At 47.6% G+C, this 16,086-nt stretch overlaps 1 protein-coding gene and 1 long non-coding RNA gene across 6 annotated transcripts in view; one reads left to right on the top strand and one right to left on the bottom strand.

The window, feature by feature from the left end:
* Window positions 1–582: 582 nt before the first annotated feature.
* LOC132397442 (uncharacterized) lies at window positions 583–11,776 on the bottom strand. 2 transcript variants are annotated; one of them, XR_009513381.1, is made up of 2 exons: window positions 11,458–11,776; window positions 583–8,804 (listed from the first exon to the last, which is right to left on the bottom strand). It is a non-coding gene; the product is annotated as an uncharacterized LOC132397442 (long non-coding RNA). The 2 variants fall into 2 exon arrangements; XR_009513382.1 differs by lacking the exon at window positions 11,458–11,776 and adding an exon at window positions 10,502–10,627.
* Window positions 10,571–16,086, top strand: part of LOC132397439 (AMP deaminase 3-like) — an 82,544-nt gene continuing 77,028 nt past the window's right edge. For 3 of the 4 annotated variants that reach the window (XR_009513379.1, XM_059976235.1, XM_059976232.1), the window contains exon 1: window positions 10,571–10,703. The gene's annotated coding sequence lies outside the window, so the exon portion shown is untranslated. Of the gene's footprint in view, window positions 10,704–11,856; window positions 11,949–16,086 lie in introns of those variants that run through there. The other variant, XM_059976234.1, reaches the window with a different exon arrangement.

Raw genomic sequence — 16,086 nt, 5'->3', positions numbered from 1 at the left:
ACCAAGGGGTGGAATTGGGCAAAATCTTAGAAATGATGGCGATAATCAAGGGGGGTGGGGGAGGAGGGCCATAGCCACTGCATCACAGATTCCTCAGTATCATGTCTGGCTATGTACAGGTAATAGGAAGGTTTGTTAGAGGATTGCCCATCACCCAATCAGCTGTTTAATTCAAAGATGCAGACCTACTTGAGTACGATGGGCGGTGTCACGGGCTGTAATGGGTGAAATGAAGACAGAGACGACCTGTGAGTGTACTCAGATTTTTGGGTTGGGCTGGGTGGAGGGTTCTGGAGACAGGAGTACGCACCTGCCTCTGACACTATATTGCAACTGTGTTCAGTAGTGGTTGACCTCAAGCCGTCAGATTTTTCCCAGGAATGCTGCTGTTCCAGACAGCGAACTATGCCCTTATCGGCCCATCTGAAAGTGTGGGATAATGGTTACTGTCCTTCAGTGCAGGTGGGTCATTGTCCCACCTGTACCACCAAGGAATTCTCACCAATGGCTGTGCAACCCAAAACATCCACCTGGTTTCTCCCTCTACACATCAAAGTTCAAAGTAATCACTGTCAAAGCATGTATGTGTCACCCTGAGATTTATTTTCTTGCAGGTGTTCACAGCAGAACAAAAAATACAACAGAATTAATGAAAAGCTGCACACAAAGACTGGCAAACAACCAGAGACAAACTATAAATAAATAATAAATAAACACAATAAATAAATAATATTGAGAATGCGAGATGGATTCCCTGAGAGTGAGTCTGTAGGTTGTGGAAACAGTTCAGTGTTGGAGTGAGTGAAGTTATCTCCTCTCGTTCAAGAACCTGGTGATTCAGGGGTAGTAACTGTTCCTGAGCCTAGTGATGCTGCCTTGAGGCTCCTGTACCTTCTTTCTGATGGCAGCAGTGAGAAAAGAGCATGGCTTGGCTGGTGGGGTCCCCGATGATTGAGGCTGCTTTTCTGTGACAGCGCTCTGTATCGATGTACTCAGTGTTGGTGGACCTTGGTGATGTTCTGAGTTTATAGCATTTTCTGTTTTAATTTCAGATTTGCAGTATTTTTTTTGAGGACTACCCTTTCATGATGGGCCTCCAGCTCCCTCGGGACCTGTGTGTTGGAGGTGAAATACACGTGGAATACAATGGAGGCAGACAGTGGCCTCTCCTTGTTAACTGCACATCGTTACTCACTCTGTGTGCAGTTCTGGTCACCTACACAAAAGATTGAAAGTCTTTAGAGATAATTTACAAGGATGTGCTAGGACTGGAGGTTGAATAGGTTAGGACTTTATTCCCTGGAGTGCAGGAGAATGAGGGAAGATTTGTTATAGGCATACAACATTGTGAGGGTATAGATAGGGTAAATGCAAGCAGGCTTTTTCCACTGAGGTTGGCGGGGGGACGGGGGACTAGAATTAGGGGTCATGGGTTAAGGGTGAAAGGTGAAGTGTTTAAAGGGAGTATGAGTGAGGTGAGAACATGGAACGAGCTGTCAGCGCAAGTGGTGGATGCAGGTTTGATTTCAACATTTAAGAGAAATTTTGGGAAGGGTATGGAGGGCTATAGTCTGGGGGCACGTTGATAGGACTAGGCAGATTAATAGTTTGCCATGGAGTAAATGGGCTGAAAGGCCCGTTTCCATGCTCCAGTGCTCTCTGGCTCTATGGTTTGTAATGTGGAGATTCATACAGCCAGTGATAACTAAAGTAATGTTCTAAAACCAAACCTGTCGTGAGCAGTCACACATTTCTGCATCACTATTCTATTCTTGCCACCGATAATGTCTCAGGCATTCAGGCAGGCTGTCCGGCCTTCTCCACACAGGAGGTCAGAGTTATCACCTCAGCCTTCCTCTCCCAGTGGCCAGTGCAGAGGAATGGGGGATATAAATAGGCTTTCTCTCATGGAGATAGGAGACCAGAGCTTTAGATAAACTATTGCAACACATACAAAATGCTGCAGGAACTCAGTAGATCAAGCAGCTTCTATGGTGGCAAATAAACAGCAGATATTTCAGTCCTGGACCCTTCATCAGGATGGGAAAGGAAGGGGACAGGGGCCAGAATGAGATGGCGGGTAAACTAGGAAGTGATAGTTGAGATCAAGTAAGGAGGAGTCTGGGTGGTTGGGGGTGGGGTGAAGTAAGAAGCTGGGAGGCAATAGGTGGAAGAGATAATGGGCTAAAGAGAAAGGGATCTGATTAGATAGGAGAGTGGACCATGGGAGAGGGAGACAGCTGAATGGACAATGAACCCATGAACACTTGCTCAGTGATACAATTGCACTACTTTTCACTTAGGTATATTTCTTAATGTAATTGTTATTGCCATGTATTGCACTGTACTGCCACCAAATGGCAAATTTCACAACATAAGCCAGTGATATTATGCCTGGTTCTGATCCTGATGGGCAGGTGAGGAGATGGGAAGGGGTGAGGGGAGAACCAAAATGGAAAATGGGAGAAGTTGAAGAAATCAATGTTCATGCCATCAGGTTGGAGGCTACCCAGTCAGATATGAGGTGTTGCTCCTCCACCCTGACCGTAGCCTCATCATGGCAGGTGAGGAGGCCCTGGACCAGCACGTTGGAGTGGGAATGGAAAGTAGAGCTAAAATGGATGATGACCAGCCAAAACCTGAGCGAAGGTGCTCGGTGAAGCGGCCCCCAAATCTACAACTGGTCACAGCGGGAGCACCAGACACAATCAACGATCCCAGCAGATTGGCAGGTGAGGTGTTACCTCGCCCCAAAGGACTGTTGGGGCCCTGAATGGGCAGATGTAGCACTTCGGCCGCCTGCTGGGTTCAGAGCCAGGAAGGAGATTAGTGCGAAGGGGTGAAAGGACAAGTGAATCGGAGAGAGTGAGCCCTGCGGGAAATGGAGGGTGGGAGGTTGGGGAGGTAAAGGTGTGATTGGTGGTAGGATCCTGTTGAAGACCAAGGAAGATGCAGACATTTGTGGGATTATAGGTAAGAGTAAGGGGAATTCTATCCCTGAGGAAGATCTTTATTGCTTCTTCATCTCTCTATCTCTTCCGCCTATCCTCTCCCAACTTTTCACGTCATCCCCATGCTCCCACCCACCCACCTTCCCCCTCACCGCTCCCTTAATGAAGGGTCTCTGCCTGAAACATTGACTGTAATACTTTCCATAGATGCTGCCTGACCTGCTGAGTTCCTCCAGAATTTTGTGTGCATTGCTCACCAATCACCTGACCACTTAGACTTAACCACTCCCCTTCCACCATTTCCCATTTCCTTATTCAAGGTCAGCGCGGACTGTGTTTGCATCCCCACCCGTACCCGTTAATGTGCATTGGAACGGGGTGGTGGTCACAGGCATCGATGTTTACCTTGCATACTGTCCATACAGATCAGATATTACACAGTGCATTGAGCTGAAACAATAACAGAATGCAGAGTAAAATAACAGCCATGAGAAACATAAGAACATAAGAGATAGGAGCAGGAGTAGGCCAATCGGCCCCTCAAGCCTGCTCCACCATTCAACAAGATCATGGCTGATCCAATCTTAACTCTAGTTTTCACTGAATCCCACAAGGCAACAGTGCCAACCAACAGGGCACCATGCCGCCCATTTTATTTTATTATTCATCCCGCCCAAACCCATGTGATCACCCGGGGAAAAAAAAACGATTTGCCAATTGAGGAGAAAAAATCTGGAAAATTCCTCTCCGACCCATCTAGGCTATCGAAAACTGGTCCAGGAGATCACATGGCTGATCTAAACCTAGCCTCATGTCCACTTACCTGCTCGCTCACCGTATCCCCTAATGCCATTTTTATCCAGGAAAATGCCTATCTCCGTTTTGAATTTATTGAGTGTAGTAGCTTCCACAGCTCTCTGGGGCAGTAAATTCCACAGCCCCTCTACCCTCTGAGTGAAGAAATTTCTCCTCATCTCAGTCCTGGAACAGCATCCCCTTATTTTAAGATTATGCCTCCTAGTCCTAGTTTCACCCATCATTGGGAACATTCTCCCTGCATCCACCCAATCAAGCCCCTTCACAATCTTATATGTTTCAATAAGATCGCCTCTCATTCTTCGGAACTCCAATGAGTAGAGTCCCAATCTACTCAACCTCTCATCATACATCAACCCACCCATCCCCGGAATAAACCTAGTGAACCTTCTCTGCACTGCCTTGAGAGCCAATATGTCCTTTCTTAAATATGGACACCAGAACTGCACGCAGTACTCCAGGTGTGGTCTCACCAATACCCAGTACAACTGCAGTAAGACCTCCCTGTTCTTATACTCCATCCCCCTAGCAATAAAAGCCAGCATTCCATTGGCCTTCTTGACCACCTGCTGCACTTGCATATTAACTTTTTGTGTTTTCCTGCACCAGGACCCCCAGATCCCTTTGCACAGAAGCACTTTCCAGTTTCTCTCCATTTAGATAATAACTTGCTCTATTATTTTTCCTGCCAAAGTGCAAGACCTCACACTTGTCAGTATTATATTTCATCTGCCAAATGTCTGCCCAATCATTCAGCCTATCTATGTCCCCCTGCAGGGTTTCAATGTCCTCTGCACTCATTACACTCCCTCCCATCTTTGTGTCATCAGCAAACTTCGATACGTTGCACTTAATCCCTTTCTCCAAATCATTAATATAGATTTTAAAGAGTTGGGGTCCCAACACCGACCCCTGCGGAACACCACTAGTCACCAACTGCCAGTCTGAGAATAAACCATTTATCCCAACTCTCTGTTTTCTGTTAGAAAGCCAATCCTCCACCCATGCCAGAATATTATCCCCAATCCCATGATTTTTTTACTTTAAGTAATAATCTTTGGTATGGCACCTTGTCAAATGCCTTTTGGAAGTCCAAATACACCACATCCACTGGTTCCCCTTTATCTACCCTATATGTTATGTCCTCAAAGAACTCCAACAAATTTGTTGAAAGCGCAATATTCAGACAGCTGAACAAAAAAGTGTAAGATCATGAGATCAGGAACCTATCTTATGGTGAATCTGTGGAATTTGTTGTCATAAGCAGCTTTGAAGGCCAAGCTATTGTGTCTATTTAAGGCAGAGTTTAATAGATCCTTTATTAGTCAGGGCAAGAAGGCAGGAGATTGAGGGTGAGAGGGAAAATGGAACAGTCAAGATGGGCCAAATGGCCTCATTCTGCCCCTATATTTTATGGTGTTATGGTCTAAGTACAAAGAAACAATGGAATCGATGAAAACACGTGACAAGACAGACAACAAACTGCAAATACAAAATAATAATCAATATGCAATAAATATCGAGGACATGAGATGAAGAGTCCTTGAAAGTGAGTCCATAGGTTGTGGGAATGGTTCAGTGTTGTGGCGAGTGAAGTTCTTTCCTCTGGTTCAATAGCCTGAAGGTTGAGGGGTAATAACTGTTCCTGACCCGGTGATGTGAGACCTGAGGCTCCTGTACCTCTTTCCTGATGGCAGCAATGAGAAGAGAGGTAGGGACATGTTCCGCACAACTTTGTGGGCCGAAGGGCCTGTATTGAGCTGTAGGTTTTCTATGTTTCTAAGAGAGCATGGCCTAGATGGTGGGGGTCCCTGATGATGGATGCTGCTTTCCTGTGTCAGCATTTCATGTAGATGAGCTCATTGGTGGGGAGGGCTTATCCTGTGAGGAACTGGGCCAGTTGGACTCTGTGGCTTGTGCCTCTGATTGGGACTGGAACCATCATCCCTGGGACTATCGTGCTGGGGCTGAGTTCTCAGTTTACACAACCTGTTGATCCAGTCTCACCCACAATGTTATCTTTAGATTGGTGACGTGACTTTGACTGGAGCATTGCCTGGTCGTTTCTCCCTGATGGGTCTGATCACATGAGCATGTACTGACATGAAGTGGTGGAGGTGAAGAAGGAGAATTACATTCGCTTAGTCACTGCCATCCCAGTCCAGTCGCAGAGGTGGCCTATAGCTGGGAAGGTATAAAACTGCAGAGAAATTAGTTCTTGATATCTGATTCTGGAACTGAATGATGCTGCTGAAATATGTCTCCCTGTAGTCTTCTCCCTGAATATTCACTCATTCTAATCCACAATATCAAAGTTCAAAGTAACGGTTTAGTATGCGGGGGACCGAAAGAAGCTGCAGAGGTTGTAAATCTAGTCAGCTCCATCTTGGGCACTAGCCTACAAAGTACCCAGGACATCTTTAGGAAGCGGTGTCTTAGAAAGGCAGCGTCCATTATTAAGGACCTCCAGCACCCAGGGCATGCCCTTTTCTCACAGTTACCATCAGGTAGGAGGTACAGAAGCCTGAAGGCACACACTCAGCGATTCAGGAACAGCTTCTTCCCCTCTGCCATCCGATTCCTAAATGGACATTGAACCCATGAACACAACCTCACTTTTTAAATATGTATTATTTCTTTTTTAAATGATTTTAATCTATTAATAAACATATAGTGTAATTGACTTACTTATTATTATTATTGTTTCTCTTCTATAGTATATTATGTAGTTCATTGAATTGCTGCTGCTAAGTTAACAAATTTCACGACACATGCCGGTGATAGTAAATCTGATTCTGAATAAAGTGCAAGATCATAACAAGGTAGATTGTGAATCCTGATAAAGGGTCATTGTGGATAGAACTAAGGGTAACAAGACCCTGATAAGAGTTATCTACAGACATCCAAACAGTACTAAGGATGCAGTCTATGAATTACAACAGGAGATAGGAAATGCATGCTGAAAGGACAATGTTACAATAGTCATGGGGGATTTCAATATGCAGGTTGATTGGGAAAATCAGCTTGCTGCTGGATTCCGGGAGGGGAGATCCTCTAGAGTGCCTACGAGATGGCTTTTTGGAGCAGCTCGTGGTTGAGCCCGCTAGAGGATCACCTATTCTGGATTGGGTGTTGTGCAATGAACCGGAATTGATTAGAGAGATCAAGGTAAAAGAACCCTGAGGGGAAAGTGATCATAATATGAATTCACCCTGAATTTTAAGGAGAAGCTAAAGTCAGATGTATCGGTATTACAGTGAAGTAAAGAGAATTACAGAGGCATGAGAGATGAGCTGGCCAGAATTGATTGGAAAAGAACAAAGCCAATATAAAAGCCAAAGAGAGGGCATATAATAGAGCAAAAAATTAGCAGGAAGTTAGAGGATTGGAAAGCTTTTAAACACCAACAGAAGACAACTAAAAAAAGTCATTAGGAAGGTAGAGATGGAACACGAAGGTAAGCTAGCCAAAAATATTAAAGAGGATACCATAAGTTTCTTCAATAGTCTCAGGGTACTTGGAGTCACATGATAAAATAGGTCACAGTCAGCATGGTTTCCTCAAAAGAAAATCTTGCCTGACAAATCTGTTGGAATTCTTTGTAGAAATAACAAGTGGGATAGACAATGGAGAATTGGTTGATGTGTAGTTGTATTTTCAGAAGACTTTTGAACAAGGTGCTATGCATGAGGCTGCTTACCAAGCTATGACTCCATGGTATTACGGGAAAGACTGTAGCATGGATAAAGCAGTGGCTGATTGGCAGAAGGCAAAGAGTGGGAATAAAGAGATCCTTTTTCTGGTTGGTTGCGGGTGACTAGTGATGTTCCACAGGGGTCTGTGTTGGATTAATTTTTTTATATTATATGTCAATGATTTGGATGATAGAATTGATGTCTTTGTTGCAAAGTTTGCAGATGATACAAAGATAAGTGAAGGGGCAAGTAGTTTAGTAGAAGTAGAGGAGTTACAGAAGGACTTAAACAGATTAGGAGAATAGACAAATAAATGACAGATGGAAGACAGTGTCAGGAAGTGTATGGTCATGCACATTCTGTAGGTAGAAGAAATGAAAGGGATGACTATTTTTCTAAATAGAGAGAAAATACAAAAAGCTGAGATGCAAGGGGACTTGGGAGTTCTTGTACAGGATTCCTTGAAGGTTAATTTGCAGGTTGAGTCTGTGGTGCGGAAGGCAAATGCGATGTTAGCATTTTTTTCAGGAGGACTGGAATATAAAAGCAAGGATGTGATATTGAGAATTTATAAAGCACCTCATTTTAAGTATTGTGACCAGGTTTGGAAGGATGTGCTGAATCTGGAGAGGGTTCAAAGGAGGTTCATGAAAATGATTCCAGGATTGAATGACTTGTCATATAAAGAGTGTCTGATGGCTCTGGGCCTGTATTCACTAGAATTCAGAGGAATGAGGGGTGACCTCATTGAAACCTATCGATTGGTGAAAGGCCTTGACAGAGTGGATGTGGAGAGGATGTTTCCCACGGTGGAAGAGTCTAAGACCAGAGGGGACAGCCTCAGAATAGGTGGGTATCCTTTTAAAAAGGAGATGAGGAGGAATTTCTTTAGCCGGGGGTGGTGAATCTGTGCAATTATTTGCCACAGGCAGCTGTGGAGGCCAAGTCTTTATGTATGTTTAAGACAGAGTTTGATATATTTTTGAATGGTCAGAGCATAAAGGGATACGGGGAGAAGGCAGGAGATTGGAACTGAGAGGCAAAATGGATCAGCATAATGAAATGTCAGAGCAAAGTCGATGGGCCAAATGGCCTAATTCTGCTCCTTTGCCTCATGGTCTTACAGTTTTATACCTTGTTTGTGATTACATCAATATGTTGGGCCCTTGACAGATCTTCAGAGCTGTTGAAACCCACAAACTTTCCTCCATGCATATACAGAACAGCGGTTTCTCTCCCACACTTGAGGGCCACATCCTTCTCCCTCACTCAAAACGTGCAGATGCTGGACTTCTGACACGAAAACAGAGAGTGTCGGGGCACTAGGCAGGTGAGGCAGCATCTGTGGAGAAGAAAGCAGACACTGTGTTTTGCGGTGCCTCAGAAAGTGAGTTCAAAACTGTTGGGGGGGAGGGGTGGCAATTACCGCTGAATTCCTGGTTGGGCAGATGGGGTGTGTCAGCCGTGCTGGCATTTCGCCTGGGAGAAGGAAAGCTTCGATCTGAAACCCCGCTGCTTTTTGGCTATACCCACTCAAGGGGAAGGCTTCAGGAGTAAAGCCCAAAGCTGGAGCCCCTAAGGCCGACCTACATTGAGTTCAATGCTGACTGCCAACTCCTGTGATGTCGCTGGTTACTGGTACCACTCTGTCAGCAGGTGGTGCAGAGCTACCGAGGGGTGAACATTACAGGAATCCCTGCCCAGGGAGCAGGGGCACCATTGCGAGTGTCCATCTGCAACACCGTCTGGTCCAGGAATCTGAAGGCACTTGATCGCAGGACACTGCAAAGGATTGCTGAGAGGATCATTGGGGTTTCCCTTCCACCCATTAGATACTTATCAGGAGCACTGTGTACGCATGGCCCTGTCAAAGATCCCTCCCAACCATCCAACAATCTCTTTGACCCCCTACCATCAGGCAGGATTCGGACAAGAACTGTTAGGAAGAGAAAGAGCACCTTCCCCCACACCGTGAGGCGACTGAACTCTGGCCACCACCCAGGTCTCACCACGTCAGGAACATTATACTATTTGTTTTTTAATGTGTCGTAAATGCACCTGATTATTTGTGTAATGTTACTTTACGTGTTGTGTGTTACAGTACATGCACCTTGGTCCAGAGGAATGATGTTTCGTTTGGTGGTATACATATGTATGGTTCAATGCTGATAAACTAAACGAAGTTAAACTGGAGACACTGTAGTGAGAGGCACATTTGTTACCAGTCAGTGATGCATCATCCTATATAATTGTACTGGGGGGGTGGGGGGGCGTGGTGGCCTCTGCTGTTCGGTCTCTCCACGGACACCTGGAAGTGGAACTCAGTAACGAGGAGAGTTCAGACCTGGGACCAAACCTGGGACCTGGGACTAAGGGAGGGTCACACTGTGGGGGGGGTGGTATTGAAGGAGGGTCATAATGTGGGAGGGGTGGTACTGAGGGAGGGTCACACTGGGAGGGATGATACTGAGGGAGGGTCACACTGTGGGAGGGGTAGTATTGAGGGAGAGTCATAATGTGGGAAGGGTGGTACTGAGGGAGGGTCACACTGGGGGGGGTGGTATTGAAGGAGGGTCATAATGTGGGAGGGGTGGTACTGAGGGAGGGTCACACTATGGGAGGGGTAGTATTGAGGGAGAGTCATAATGTGGGAAGGGTGGTACTGAGGGAGGGTCACACTGTGGGAGGGGTGGTACTGAGGGAGAGTCACACTGTGGGAGGGATGGTACTGAGGGAGAGTCACACTGTGGGAGGGATGGTACTGAGGGAGAGTCACACTGTGGGAGGGGTGGTACTGAGAGAGGGTCACACTGTGGGAGGGGTGGTACTGAGGGAGGGTCACTGTGGGAGGGGTAGTATTTTGGGAGGGTCACACTGTGGGAGGGGTGGTACTGAGGGAGGGTCAGTTCTGGGATTGAGTGTAACACCATTGCCTCCAGTATCAGCAGTCGGGCCTCTGCAAGTCCTACACAATGCTCGGGCCCCTGGGGACGGTAGTGTATGGGGCTCTTGGCTGCGTGTTCACTAATGGATACTAACTGCTCCAAATGTGGCCCGTCATCTGATCCACTGAATTGTTTTAAAAATTCACGATCGATATCTTCTCCCTGGGCCTTGTTCCGAGCACGGCCCATAGCTCTCAGACATTCGCGGAATGTGGTTGGGGCTTGAAGACATTTTCCGGCCGTACGGAGGCCACACCCAGCGCCGCTGCAGTTTGCACGGGATTCCTGGCGAACAGGTAAGACCTGACCTGTAGCCCAGCGGACCCAACAACCCACGACCCTCGGAAACCCGCCCATGGCTACAGGCTCCCTCAGGGTGGGCTCTGTGAGGGTTTTGGAAGAGGATACCCCTGTGTCCTTGAGTTGGGTGAAGGTTTATGCGTTGCCAGGGATTAACTCGTCCTGCCTGACACGAGAGAGTTTACGTTTAAAAACACAAGTGCCAACGGGCCTCTGATTTTTGGGGAGGGGCGACCCTGTCCGACTTTCTGCACTATACCGGTTGCAGGAAGGTGTGACGGAGCCCCCTGCGGGTTCTCCGGGCCCGGGGGGCGCGTTATTGCGGTGTGATGCTACGTTCCTTCTCGGGCGGGGCCTCCACGCCCCAACACACAAAAATAGAGACAAATATATCTGAAATCTGTAGATGCTGGAAATCCAGAGCAACACACGCAAAATGCTGGAGGAACTCGGCAGTCTATGGAAATGAAAAAACAGTCAACGTATCGGGCCGAGACCCTTCATCAGGGCTGGAACGGGAGGGAGAGGCGCCAGAATAGAAAGGTGGGGTGTGGGGTAGGAAGATGATGGGTGAAGCCAGATGAGTGGAAAAAGTAAAGGCATGTGAAGGAGGAGGAGAGTGGACCATGGAGGAAGCGGAGGAGGAGGGACACCAGCGGGCAGGCGAGCGGACGAGGAGAGAGGCCAGTGTGGGAAAATGAGGAAGAGGGGAGGGAAAGTAATGAAAGTTGGAGAAATCGATGTTCATACCATCAGGCTGGAGGCTACCCAGATAGAGTGTGAGGTGTCACTCCTCCAACCCGACAGCGGCCTCATCCTGGCAGAAGAGGCGGTCATGGACCAACAAGTCGGAGCGAGAATGGGAATAGGAATTAAAATGGTTGGTCACCGGAAAACTCCGGAAAATACAGCAGCGCCTGTGGAAAGAGAAAACAGTTTAATGTAACCAGAGGGGTTGGAGTTTTCAAGGCAGAACTGGTGAAAGACGAGATGGAGTTTGTTAGGGACGGGGAGGGTGCGAACGAACGGACGAGTGTCTAGGTATGCGAAATACAAGCAGGCTTTTTCCACTGAGGTTAGGTGAGACTTGAACTAGAGGTCATGGGTTAAGGGTGAAAGGTGAATATTTAAGAGGAACGTGGGAGGGAACTTCACTCAGAGGGTGGTGAGAGTGTGGAATGAGCTGCCGACGCAAGTGGTGAATGTGAGATTGATTTCAACACTGAGCGCAGTTTACACAGGTACATGGACGGGAGGGGTATGGAGGGCTGTGGTGCAGGACGATGGGCTAGTCTGAATAACTGTTCGGCACGGACCGGATGGGGCGAAAAGCCTATTTCTGCGCTGTAGTGTTCTATAACTCTCGGCCATTACCCTTCGCAGAAAACCTTCGGTTCCAACAATTTCTTAAAGTACAGGGTGCAGCCATCACTGCCCTTCCCCCATAAAACCATAAGATAGGAGCAGAACTAAGCCATTCGGTCCATTGAGTCTGCACTGTCATTCCCGGGATACGGTTACCCTCTCCATGCCATTACTCCCGACTGTCCGTACCCGGGTCACTGTTACCCCTCCATGCCATTACCCCCCGCCTCTGTCCGCACCCGGGACAGTGTTACCTCTCCATGCCATTACCCCCCGCCTCTGTCCGCACCCGGGACAGTGTTACCCTCTCCATGCCATTAACCCCGGCCTCTGTCCGCACCCGGGGTCACTGTTACCCCTCCATGCCATTAACCCCGGCCTCTGTCCGCACCCGGGTCACTGTTACTCCTCCATGCCATTAACCCCGGCCTCTGTCCGCACCCGGGTCACTGTTACCCCTCCATGCCATTAACCCCGGCCTCTGTCCGCACCCGGGTCACTGTTACCCCTCCATGCCATTAACCCCGGCCTCTGTCCGCACCCGGGTCACTGTTACCCTCTGACTGTCACTGCCCCCGGCCTCTGCCTGTACCCGGGTCAGTGTCGCTGTTAATCTGCCTGTACTGGGATAGTGTCGCTGTTAATCCAAGTTCGGCTGCGCTCCCGGCTCTGCCTCACTTTCTGAAAATAGCCGCGGTCCCGGAATAAAACCCGCCGCGGCTCCGCGGAGGCAAAGTGAGTGGCGAGTGGTGGAGGGATGGCGGGAACCCTCGGGACAGGTAGGGACAGCGTCTGTCGGTGCGATCCACCGGCCACATGCTCGGGAGGCGAGGAGGGAGGATGAAAGGAGGGGTTTGAGAATCACTGGCGAGTTGCTGGGAGCAGGTGGAACGGACGTTTCCAGCGGGGATTCGGGAGGCTGGGTCTGTGGGATCCTGCTGTGCTGAACCGGCATTGGGGTCGACGGTTGGGCATGACCCGAAGTTGTGAGCAGAGGAGGGGTGAGGAGAATGTGGCAGGAACGTCGGGTGAGGGTGCAAGGAAAGTCTGTGGCAAATGGGATTGCTCTTGTGAGCCGGTATTCACTGAATAAACTCCTACTGGATGTTGTGAAGATATATAGAAAATAATATAATTAGGCCAACAAAGGAATCAGGGCATTGAGTAGAGGAATTGGGACACCCCCTAACCCACTCCCCCGCCCCTCAACACAACCACCACTACTTTATCATTTCCTATCAGTCACCTTATGTACAGACACTCCTGGGTGTAGTATCACTATAAACATACAATCAATTTATGTATATATACCATCTTATGTAATTTATTGTGTTTTTTGTGCTGTATTGGATCTGAAGTAACAATTATTTTATTCTGCTTTACACTTGTGTACGGGAAGTGACATTAAACAATCTCGAATTTGTTGCAGTCCATGGTCAGTATGGATTGGTTGGGCCGAATGGCCTGTATCTGTGCTGTGTTGCTCTGTGACTCTGGAATCTGGGTAATGGGAACAGGCCAGCAGAGTTCAGCAGGCTGGATGGGCCGAATGGACCCCTGACCCTTTCCTGTATTCTGGAGGGTGTTGTGGGTTGGGATCTCGCTGCCTGAGAGCAGAACCAGGTTTAATACTTCTGGCATGTGTTGTGAAGTTTGTTGTTTTGTGCCAGCAGTACATTGCAATACATAAGATCTATAAATTACAATAAGAAATAAATATAAATATATAAAATTAGTAGTTCAAAAAGAGAGATGGTGTTGATGGGTTCACTGTCCATTCAGAAATCAGATGGTTGAGGGGAAGAAGCTGTTACTGAAACATTGAGTGTCTGTCTTCAGGCTCCTGTATCTCCACCGTGAAGCAATGAGAAGAGGGCAGGTCCTGGGTGATAGGGGTCATTCATGATGACCTTGGCCATGTCCTGGATGCTGGGAGGTCAGTGACGTGACGGAGCTGGCTGAGTTTACAACTTTCTGCAGCTTTTTCCGACCGTGTGCGGTGGCCCCTCCGTACCAGACGGCCGTACACCCACCATGTTTTGCTGCATTAACTGGAACCTAACTGTGCTAATCCTTGCTGCCACAGAATGCCCGCATCCCTCCAATCGCTGTACATTCATGTGCCCAAGAGCCTCTTAAATACCTTGATGATATCTGCCTCTTCTACCCTACCCCCTCCATGCCCCCACCAACTAGGCAACACATTCCAGATACCCACCACACTCTTTTTAAAAGAAAAACACTTGGCCTTCACACCTCCTCTCATCTTAAAGGCATAACTTCTGGTATTAGACATTTCAACCCTGGGAAAAGATGCTGTCTGTCTACTCTGTCTATGCCTCTCATAATCTGATAAAACCTCCATCAGATCTCCCCTCAGCCTCTGCCACTCCAGAGAAAACAACACAAGTTTGTTCACTCTCTCACCATAGCACATGCCCTCTAATTCAGGAAATATCCTGCTGAATGTTTTCTGCACCGTCTCCAAAGCCGGGGCATCCTTCCTATAATAGAGAGATGCAGACTCTGTCCTGGTGAGGGATTAAGCAGGGCAGCTTTCATCTCTGCTGGCAAGGACAAGATGGCCCAAATGGCCTTGTCCTGCTGTGCAATTTTCCTTAATACCAGGGTTGCCCCAATCCAGACGTAGATAATTTAGTCAGACTCCAGAAGACATTAGTGCAGAATTAGGCCATTTGGCCCATTGAATCTGCTCTGCCATTCCATCATGGCTGATTTATTATCCCTCTCAACCCCATTCTCCTGTGTCCTTCCCATAACCAATGACTAATCAAGAACCTATCAACCTCCACCTTAAATACACCCAGTGACATGATCTTCACAACGGTCTGTGGCAACGAATTCCACGGACTCACCTCGCTCTGGCTGAAGGAATTCCTCCTCATCATCCATTCTAAATGGACATCTCTCTATCCCGGGGTTCCTAACCTGGGGTCCATGGACCCCCCTGGTTAATGGTAGATATCCATGGCATAAAAAAAGTTAACAACCCCTACTCAAATCTGAGGCTGTGTCCTCTGGTCCTAGACTTCCCCACTGTTGGAATCATCCTCTCCACATTCATTCTATTTAGGCCTTTCAATATTCAACAGGCTTTAATGAGATTCCCGCCTCATTCTTCTAAACTCCAGTGAGTACAAGCCCAGAGCTGTCAATGTGTGTGGCAGGTTTAAAATACCTGACTGTAACAATGGACTGTGGGAATAAGTAGAAGATAACTAACTAGTCCAGGGAACAGCGAGGCTGTGTCAAACATTGTTTCCACACTGGGTTGGGGGTTAGGGGTCTCATCACAAATCAAATTTATCTCTTGACCAACAGAATCTGGCTTTTAAACATAGGGACATCTAATTTAGCTGCAGTACACGAAAATGTCACGTAGTGTAGTGGTTAGCTCGACACTATTACAGTTCGGGGCGTCAGAGTTTGGAGTTCAATTTCGATGTCATCCTTAAGGAATCTGACAGTTTTCCACTGTGGTATGTGTGGGTTTCCTCCAGGTGCTCCAGCTTCCTACCACGGTCCAAATGCATGTGCTTAGTAGGTTAACTGATCATTGTGAATTGTCCTGGGATCAGGCTAGGGTCAAATCAGGGGTGACTTGGCAGCACGACCCAACAGGCTGGAAGGGCCAGTTCCACGCAATTCTCTAATTTAAAAACACAATAATTCCATCATAAGACATAGGAGCAGAATTAGGCCATTTGGCCCATCGAGTCTGCTCTGTCATTTAATCATGGCTGATCCTTTTCTCCCCTGCTCAACCCCATTCCCCAGCTTTCTCTGCCAAACCTTTGACGTCTTGTTCAATCAAGAACCTATCAATTTCTGCCTTAAATACACCCAACAACTTGCCCTCCGCAGCTGTCTGTGATAACAAATTTCCCACCCTCTAGCTGAAGAAATTCCTCTGCACCTCTGTTTTAAATGGACACCCCTCTATCCTGAGGCTGTGCCCTCTGGTCCTAGACTTCCCCACCATGGGAAACATTC

This window comes from Hypanus sabinus, chromosome 7, assembly GCF_030144855.1.
Source record: "Hypanus sabinus isolate sHypSab1 chromosome 7, sHypSab1.hap1, whole genome shotgun sequence".
Classification (NCBI taxonomy): Eukaryota; Metazoa; Chordata; class Chondrichthyes; order Myliobatiformes; family Dasyatidae; genus Hypanus; species Hypanus sabinus.
This window is presented reverse-complemented; position numbering and strand designations above follow the sequence as displayed.